At 35.9% G+C, this 10,339-nt stretch overlaps 1 long non-coding RNA gene across 1 annotated transcript; it reads left to right on the forward strand.

Annotated features, from left to right (window-relative positions):
• Positions 1-6,493: 6,493 nt before the first annotated feature.
• LOC128606184 (uncharacterized) lies at positions 6,494-8,803 on the forward strand. Its single transcript, XR_008385640.1, has 3 exons — positions 6,494-6,834; positions 8,209-8,261; positions 8,716-8,803. It is a non-coding gene; the product is annotated as an uncharacterized LOC128606184 (long non-coding RNA).
• Positions 8,804-10,339: the final 1,536 nt, after the last annotated feature.

The raw sequence follows: 10,339 nt of genomic DNA on the forward strand, positions 1-10,339 counted from the left end.
ATTGTCAGCGATTAACTAGGCCTGTTCTGAGACTATGTGCTAATCTGCAAGAAATGAGAGCAGCACCTTCCCAAGTGGGATGGATACCATCCCGCCCTAACACACATTGGTATGTGTGTGTGTGTGTGTGTGAATGGGGAATGAGTCAGTATAGTGCAGGCATGCAGTGACGCTAAGGGCTTCTGCAAATGCTTCACTATTTGACGCTTTGGGTGTGAGAGTGGGTTGGTTTAAAATCTACAAATGTGGAAAAAAGTTTCTTTCCTTCATATTAGAAAAGAGACCTTTTTAATTAAAGTTGTTCAGCATAAGTTGTAAAATAATTTCCTTATAATTTCCCCAGTCTGAATTGCTCTGAACATTTACTCTGTTTCTCTTTTCTGTGGGCTTTTGAATTTATTTTCCTTTTTTTTTATTTTGGATAAATTTTTTATTTTATTTATATGGCCATAGATAATCACGCCTTTTAATACTACCACTACCTCTAAATTATATAAAACTCTCCCTGAACACACATAACAAGGTAACAACATTGACAGTTGTACTACCAACATTTCAGCCTTTTGAACAGAGTGAAATTTAATCTAAAATGTTGATAAACAAACAAATAAATAAATAAGTAAAGCGTCTGTTACAAATATGTGATGTATTTGCATGTTCCCACAGTCTACAGCATCGCTTTATATCCAATATAGGAGGCTTAAAAAAACAAAACAGAACAAAGTGCTGGTTTGGTGTTGTTTCCGGGCATGGCACAATCGCATGACGTGACATCAGATTCATTAAAAGAATGCAGTTCTTCCTTTATTATTTAGACTGAAGAGTTACACCTGTTACATGACTCAGTGTTCTGTCTGGCCGTTTTGTTCTGTTCCGGAGAGGCCCGAAACATCACTGCATTATTTTGCTTGTTGCCTTTCATTCATAAATTGCAACATCTGTTTAGGAAAATACCCTTTATTAGCACAACAGTAAATATTTACAATGTAATTACACTATTACTACAGCAGAATAATTACTATGGTGTAAAATAGTTAATCAAAATCTATCAGATGTGCAACAGTGACTAGTATTATATTATTATGTTGAAAAAAAAAACATTTATACATTTTACAAAACACTTCCTAATGAGAACTGGTCCAACTATTAAAGTCATTAGTCACTGAGGGAATGGATTATGACTAATGAATTAATGTTGCTCATTATGAAGTTTCTCTCAGCAGGGTGGAGGGTTTAAATTTCTCAGTAATGACGAGGCGATGAGATAAATCTCACCTTTTTGGGAATTAAAATGACACAAAGCACAATACTGATGAAGTGTTTAGCTCTCTGGTGTGGTGTTTGTTCTTTGTTTGGTCTTTGTCTTTCTGCCTAGACAGTCTGTCATTTTAATATTACTTTAGCATGTAAATAATTGTAAATAATTTACCCTGGACATGCAACAAGTCTGGAATTTGTTTAACAAAAATATCTTAATAGGATTGATTTGTTTTTCTTAACTGATTTTTAATGCTTAATTATTTTTAATTGAATAATGATTTCAACTCTATAAAATGAAATTAATAAAATGTCTAATAAAGCTTCTGCTGTAGTGCTGAAATTCATTTTCACTTTCCTGCAGTCTGTAGTGTCGCTTAAAATACTGCACCGTCTCTGCTGACGCACTCACATGATGTCATTTCAGATATATTAAAAGAATGCAGTGACGCTTTGGGCCTGTCCAGAACAGATTATAAAACTTTTAGAAAAATTTGTTAATTTCACAAAGTTAATTAAAAACTATCAGATGTGTAACTGTGATTATTATTATTATTATTATATTATCATGTTGGGGGGAAAAAACATTACATTTTACAAAACACTTCCTTATGAGAACTGGTCTAACTCTTAAAATGATTAATCATTGAGGGACTGGATTATGACTGATGAATTAATGTTGCTCGTTATGAAGTTTCTCTCAGCAGGGTGGAAACAAAGCAGTGAGACTTTTTCTGGAATTAAAATAACAGAAGTCTGTTGTTTTAATATTACTTTTGCATGTTAATAATTGTAAAACTTAAAATACTGTGCCATCTCTGATGATGCACTCACATGATGTCAATTCAGATATATCTAAAGAATGCAGTGACACTTTGGGCCTCACCAAAACAGAACAAAATGTACAAACTGAATGTTCAATTACATAGCAGGTGTAAATCTATTTAAGTAATTATCACTAGTATTATCACATGCTACACATGTTCTATCAGTCGGTTGTGTTCAGTGCCATCTTTTGTGCCACAGTGTGTTGGGGGACTGGCATTAAGGCAGGAGATGCCAGCAGGCTGAATAAACTGATCAGGGACACTGGACAAGTCACTAGGACCAACCAACATTCCCTGGAACTGATTGTTCAGAAGAGGATCCTGGGTAAGCTTCTAACCCCTCCTTGACTATCTAACCAGTCAGCAGAGCATCTACAGTGCCAGACTGATCCAGCCACACTGCAGCAAAGAGTGGTACAGGAAGTCTTTCATACCTGCTGCCATCAGCATCTATAACTCATCCACTAGCTGTTGCATATGTTTGTAGCCACACAGACATGCCTCCATACAATTTACTCAAGTACAACGCCTCCAACACATCTTTATACTTTGCACAATATCTGCCTACCTCGGATTGTCTACACTTATTTTTACTGTTCTGTTTTTATTCTATTTATTACTCACTGTCACTTTATTACCTGAACACATTATTCCACATGACACTGTATGCATCTACCTTACTTATTGACTTACAGGTGTGTCTGTGTCAGTTAGTATTTGGTGTCTGTATTGTCATGTGTTATGTCTGTAATTGTCTGCTGCTGTGACAAAACAATTTCCCTCAGGGATCAATAAAGCAATCTACAGTGGTGCTTGAAAGTTTGTGAACCCTTTTGTATATGGTCGTTTTTGTATATATATGCACAATATGGCCTAACAGTAGATAAAACGAACCCCATTATACAAAAGAGACAAAATATTATAATTGGTCATTTATTTATTGAGGAAAATGATCCAATATTGCATATCTGTGAGTAGCAAAATGTATGTAAACATCTAGGATTAGCATTTCATTTGAAGGTGAAATTCAAGTCAGGTCTTTTCAATCAATGTGGTGATGATCAGGTGTGAGTGAGTGACCTCCTTGTTTTATTTAAAGAACAGGGATCTGTCACATAATGGAGGATGAGATGGAAGCAAATACAGGTATGACAGTTTAATGTTAACAAATACACAGGTACAGGCAAGAGCTGAAGTACATAAACAGGCAAGTGTCATGTGATCAGGCAAACAATCCAAAACAGGCAAGGCAGGGAATCAAAGTCAAAGGAATAACAAAGTTAAAAAACCAGAGTAACAACACGAGGTGAAGGCTTGGTAATGATGGAGACAAAGAGCAACTGAGCGTAATACTTCACAAAGACACTGTGTGTGAGACTCTCTTAAGTAGTGTGGTGAGATTGTCAGTGTGATTGGGAACAGGTGTCTTAAATTAGAACACCGGAGAACTCTGGAGTGGCAAAAGTATGTGCACCTCTAGGATTAGCAGTTAATCTGAAGGTGAGATTAGAGTCAGGTGTTTTCAGTGAGTGGGATGACGATCGGGTGTGAGTGAGTGAGCGTCCTGTTTTATTTAAAGAACAGGGATCTATCAGAGTCTGATCTTCACAACACGTGTTTGTGGAAGTGTATCATGCCACGAACAAAGGAGATTTCTGAAGACCTCAGAAAAAGAGTTGTTGAAGCTCATCATGCTGGAAAAGGTCACAAAACCATCTCTAAAGAGTTTGGACTCCACCAATCCACAATCAGACAGATTGTGTACAAATGGAGGAAATTCAACACCATTGTTCCCCTCCCCAGGAGTGGAGACCAACAAAGATCCCTCCAAGAGCAAGACGTGTAATAGTCCATGAGGTCACAGAGGAACCCAGAGTAACTTCTAAGCAATTAAAGGCCTCTCTCACATTGGCTAATGTTAATGTTTATGAGTCCACCATCAGGAGAACACTGAACATCTATGGTGTGCATGGCAGGGCTACAAGAAGAAAGCCTCTGCTCTCCAAAAAGAACATTGCTGCCCATCTGCAGTTTGCTAAAGATCATGTGGACGAGCCAGAAGGTTAATGGAAAAATGTTGTGAGACCAAAATAGAACTTTTTGGTTTGAATAAGAAACGTTATGTTTGGAGAAAGGAAAACACTGCATTCCAGCATAAGAACCTTATCCCATCTGTGAAACATGGTTGTAGTAGTATCATGGTTTGGGCCTGTTTTGCCGATCCCAGAGTTGAAGCTGTTCTGTACTGACAAACGGGCTAAAATTCCTCCAAGCTGATGTGCAGGACTGATCAACAGTTACCCCAAACGTTTAGCTGCAGTTATTACTGCACAAGGGGGTCACACCAAATACTGAAAGCACACTCACTCACAGATATTTAATATTGCATCATTTTCCTCAATAAATAAACGACCAAGTATAATATTTTTATCTCATTTGTTTAAGTGGGTTCTCTTTATCTACTTTTAGGACAGGAAAATCTGATGATGTTATTATGCAGATAAATAGAAAATTCTAATTATAAGCATTACTGTGATTAAACATATCACGACAGTATATGCGTCCTATTATCAGCATATACATTATTTCACATAGCAGCAACTAATTCCTGGAAGCGTATTTGAGTAAGTCCTTCCTCAAAAATAATTGTGATATTGATCAATAAAACTGTTGATGTTAAGAAAAGATTCTGCTGAAGTTTACCTGTGAGTAGTTCTTAAAATACCTAATGAAACAATTAATTTATTTTTCATCAAAATATATTCATTTACTAGCATCCAACAACATAATGTGATAAACTTCCTTACGCAGACACACACACACACACACACACACACACACACACACACACACACACGGTTGCCATTTAAAGACATGTTGGCTAATTAGTCTTCTTTAAGAAAAAAGAATGATGTGCTTAAGTACTCTTTACACCACCGTGTGATTGTGTTTGAGATGTAGAATGATCAGTGTGTGCTTGTGTATAGGTGTGTAAGGGTTTGTAAGAAAGAAAGAGTGAGAGATTTAGCATGTGGACACACCTTTAACAACATGTAATTACTGCATTCATGACATACTTTTAATGTTTGTTTATGATCCAAACTGACAAAATAATTTCGACATCTGACAAAGTTGTACGTATCTGATCTATGGACACGTTCAGACACACCTTTAGCTACGAATCTACAAATGTTGACAAACATTAGGTCAAGAAACACACTAACAGCATTCCTGCACTGGGTGAATCATTTTCAGTTTGTATTGAAAACATGTTTTTTTAAAACAGTGACTCAGTACAACAACGTCAATATGATGCAAATATTTTTAGAAGTAGGTGGGTTTTTCCCAATATTTTACATACAATTTCCTTATTTTATTTTACGTCACCAGTTCTGCACACATTGGTCTACACACATCTGGTCTTTCTTATTAGTACCTTATTAATAATGGAAAAAAATAGAGTGATCATAAGAATTGCATTTTGTTTTTTATGTAGTACTGCTAGTTTATCTGAAGCTATTTCACAAAAGAGATGTTTACATATAGTCCACCAGACAAAATAATAACTGAATTTACACAAATGAAAGACTTCAAAAGTTTACATACCCTTGATTCTTAGTACTATGTTGTTACCTCTATGATCAACGACTGTATGTTTTGTGATAGTTGTTCATGAGTCCCTTGTTTGTCCTGAACAGTTAAACTGTCCAATGTTCTTCAGAGGACCTCTAGGTTCTGCATATTCTTTGCTTGTCCAGCTTTTCCAGCATATTTGACCCCTTTCCCCAATTAGTGGTTAATAATGTTGAGATCCGTCTTTTCACACTGAGGACAACTGAAGGATTCATACACAACTATTACAAAAGGTGCAAACATTCATTGATTCTCCAGAAGGCAACACACTACATTAAGAGCCAGGGGGATGTAAACATTTGAAAAGGATGATCAGTGTAAATTGTTAATATTTTATTCTTCTGGGAAACATGTAAATATCTTTAACTTCTGAAGGAAAAAAAATGATCTCTAAACAAAATATATAATAAAATATACCAATGTGTAGTTATCTTCATGTTTGTCTAGTCATGAAGTATTGAATGCATCGCAGTAGTTACACTGGATATAAAATACAGTCTGTTAACATGCAATATTTGATGGACCAACAATCCAAATGTATTTTTTACAACCAGATCTCCCTCATGGATTGAGACCTTTTTGAGGTAAAGGGGATATGTACTTGCCTGAACTTCAGGGTTAGGTCACCAGGAGCTTAGTGTTCTTAACAGGGCTACCTTGTTGAACAGGTATGAAGAAGTTGTCAGACAAATGTGATTTCCATGAAATATACACACACACACACACACACAAAAAAAAGACTAAGTATAATCTGCCTGTATTAGGGTTACTAAGACCCACCCCATGAGCCAGGCCTGATGTTGGTGTCTACAGGCGAGTATTGGGGTGACCGGGTCATACATCTATCCTGAAATGGTGAAAATATTTCTCTTTCTGATCATCTCTGTATGAACAAACCCCCATTGTTGTCAAATTGCATAAAAATAACTTTTGTCATGAACGTGCGAATATGCTTCATGAGTCACACCTAGTTACACCTACCACACCTTATAAAAGCAGTTTCCCTTGTGAATAAATTATCTTCCAGAGAGACAGAGCCGGCTGTCATTAAGGATATTGCTGAGAGAGAGATTATTGTTTGAGATCAGATGGTTATGACGTTGAAGAATAAAATAAGGTAATATATCTCTCTTTGTTATTTTTAACTCTCAGTTTAGCTTTTGATCATCAATTTGTGCCATTTTTATTACATTTAGTGAAATATAGCAACATTTAAGTTGCAAATTCATATATTTCTAATTTTGTTTGTAAAAATGCATGATTCTATTATTATTATTATTATTATTATTATTATTATTATTATTATTATTATATAGATCCCTATTATTATTATTATTATTATTATGAAGACCCCTATTGTTTTCATTCGTTTACTTATTATTAGGGGCCAAGCACCGAAGGTGCGTAGTTGTAATAGTTAGTTTTCTTCGCTTCTTCTTATTCTTCTGCTCTGGAAGTCTATGGCAGACCATAGAACCGTATGGTAAAAAGTTGTGAAACTTGGCACACTGATCGAGGAGAGTCTGTTCATTAAATACAGCCCTTTTGGTGTCTCTACCTCAAGCCCTCTAGTACCACCAACTGTCCAAGTTAGCACCTACATTTATGTTAATAACTTTGAAACGTGAGTCCTAGAAATAAATTCCTGTTTCCCTGGCTCAAGATGATTTGATTGCACCCTATGACATCATTTTCCATCATGAAAATCTTTCCACCATTTTGAATTTTTTAATAACCTACTTCTTCGAACTTCTGATTTTCACCAAAACTGGCTAAAAAAGTATTAAAAGCTTTTTGATAAACCCAACTGAGCATGCCAAATTTGACGCAAGGCTATATCTTCGCTATGCTTTAGCGTATTGAGACAAAACTGGAACATGTCAAAACAAGCATGACCTGAGTCTACATTCAGTTTTGACACGGATATAAAAGATATAAAAATATATTCACAGCATTTTGATAAGCCATACTGTTTTCGAAAGGCGCTTCAACGAATTTGATGAACATGTAAAAATTTTACTTGAAGCTTTATCTCCACAATGCTTTGAGGGATTGTGATGAAACACCTGCATGATAACCATCATGCCCAGATGCTACCTGAGCAGTTTCAGAACAGCGCCAGACAAAATTTCTAAGAAGTAGTTAATTTTATTTGTTTTTAATATACAGTTTTTTTTATGATTGAAAGTTTACTTTTTCTAACTACTCACACACTGTTCATCAGACTCTAACCAAAAACATGTCACAAAGTTTCTTTTGCTGGTCATGGTGTAGAAAATTGACTTGACCCCAGTACTGCTGCTTGCAGCTACATTTATTACTATTATTATTATTACTACTATTATTATTGTTATTATTGTTGTTGTTGTTTTTGCTATTGCTGTTGCTATTGTGATATTTTAGAGTTGTTGTAATATTGAAATTTTCAAACTGCAATATGGAACATTCAAAATAATAAAAAATGCAATTTGATCTCATTTATTATTGACAGGTTTGCCTTTTTAAAAAATAATGGCACCAGTAACACTACTGCCTTCACAATATGTAAGTAAAACTTACTTTTCACTTTAAAATTTAATGTATGTTTATCCCATATCCATAGCTTATTATGAAGGTGATGATAACAGTGATTATAATCATCATCATCATCATTATTATTATTATTATTATTATTATTATTATTATTATTATTATTATTGTTATTATGTACATATTTGTAAGTAGCATTGCACAAATTTTGTCTATTTTGCTTTTATGTTAGATAAATGAATGCTTATGAGTGAACATTTATTTTGTGAATTATTTAAATTATTATGGTGTAATTTTTAATTGTGGGTTGTGAGGTCTATCATCTAATCTAAATGATAGCTAATATAACAGGATTATCTGCAACATATGCTGCATGATGTAATGACTGTAATATGATGCTACGATAAACAACAGTTTTTAATTAAATTAAAAAAAAAATTGAAATAAAGGAAATTATCTACACTTACAGTATGGCTATGGCTGCTGCTTAGTGGGATTGGAGGCCAAAGTACAACACCATTTACAACAGAAACCACAGAAGGGACAACTGAATTCACAATGGCCACTGAAACAACGGAATCCTCAACTATTCCAACTCTGCGCATTACAACTGAAAAACTGACAATGACAGAGGAAACTTCCACAGCCACAACTACAACATTAACTACAACACCAACAACACAACTGACCAGTACTATTTTGTCGACAACACAGGCTGCAACAACAGATGAAACAACTACATCCACAACAACTGTAGCCCCAACCCCTACAACTCAGGAACAAACAACAACAGTGGAAACAACCACAGCTACAAGTATACCATTAACTACAACACCTACAACAGAACTGACCAGTACTATTTTGTCGACAACACAGGCTGCAACAACAGATGAAACAACTGCATCAACCACTATAAATCAGGAACAAAGTACTACAGAGGAAACAACCACATCTACAACTATACAGACAACAGCACAAACAGTAGAACTATCAACTACACAGGTTACAACAAGTGCAGAACCAACAACAGTAGGAACAACTGCATCTACAATTACTCCAGCTCCAACTACTCCAACTGAGGAAGCAACAACTACAGAGGAGACAACTACAGCTCCAACTACAACATTAACTACAGCAGCAACAACAGAACTAACCACTACCACAGATTCAACTACACAGGCTACAACAAGCACAGGACCAAGAACAGTAGAAACAACTGTATCTTCAACTACTACAGCTCCAACCACTACAACTGAGGAAGAAAGAACTACAGAGGAAACAACCATAGCTACAACAGTACTGAGTAAAGCACCAACAACAGAACTATCAACTACACAGGCTACAACAAGCGCAAAACCAATGACAGTAGGAACATCTGCATCTACAACTACTCTAGCTCAAAGCATTACAAGTGAGGAAGCAACAACTACAGAGGAAACAATCAGAGTTACAACTACAACTTTAACTAGAGCAGCAACAACAGAATTTACCACTTCCACAGAATCAACTACACAGGCTACAACAAGCACAGGACCAATGATAGTAGAAACTACTGCATCTACAGCTACTTCAGCTCCAACCAATACAATTCAGGAACCTACAACTACAACACTACCTACAGCACCAACAACAGAACTGACCACTAGCACTCTATCCACAACAGAAGCTACAACAAGCACACAGCCAACAACTGAACAAACAACTGCATCTACAACAACTGTAGCCTCAACCACTACAACTCAGGAACAAACAACAACAGTGGAAACAACCACAGCTACAAGTATACCATCAACTACAACACCAACAACAGAACAATCAACTACACAGGCTACAACAAGCACAGGACCAATAACAGTAGAAACAACTGCATCTACAACTACTCCAGTTTCAACCACTACAACTGAGGAAGCAAGGACTATAGAGGAAACAACCACAGCTACAAGTATACCATCAACTACAACACCAACAACAGAACAATCAACTATACAGGCTACAACAAGCACAGGACCAATAACAGTAGAAACAACTGCATCTACAGCTACTTCAGCTCCAACCAGTACACTTCAGGAACCTACAACTACAACAGTACATAC

The sequence above is a fragment of the Ictalurus furcatus genome, chromosome 3 (genome assembly GCF_023375685.1).
Source record: "Ictalurus furcatus strain D&B chromosome 3, Billie_1.0, whole genome shotgun sequence".
Lineage (NCBI taxonomy): Eukaryota > Metazoa > Chordata > Actinopteri > Siluriformes > Ictaluridae > Ictalurus > Ictalurus furcatus.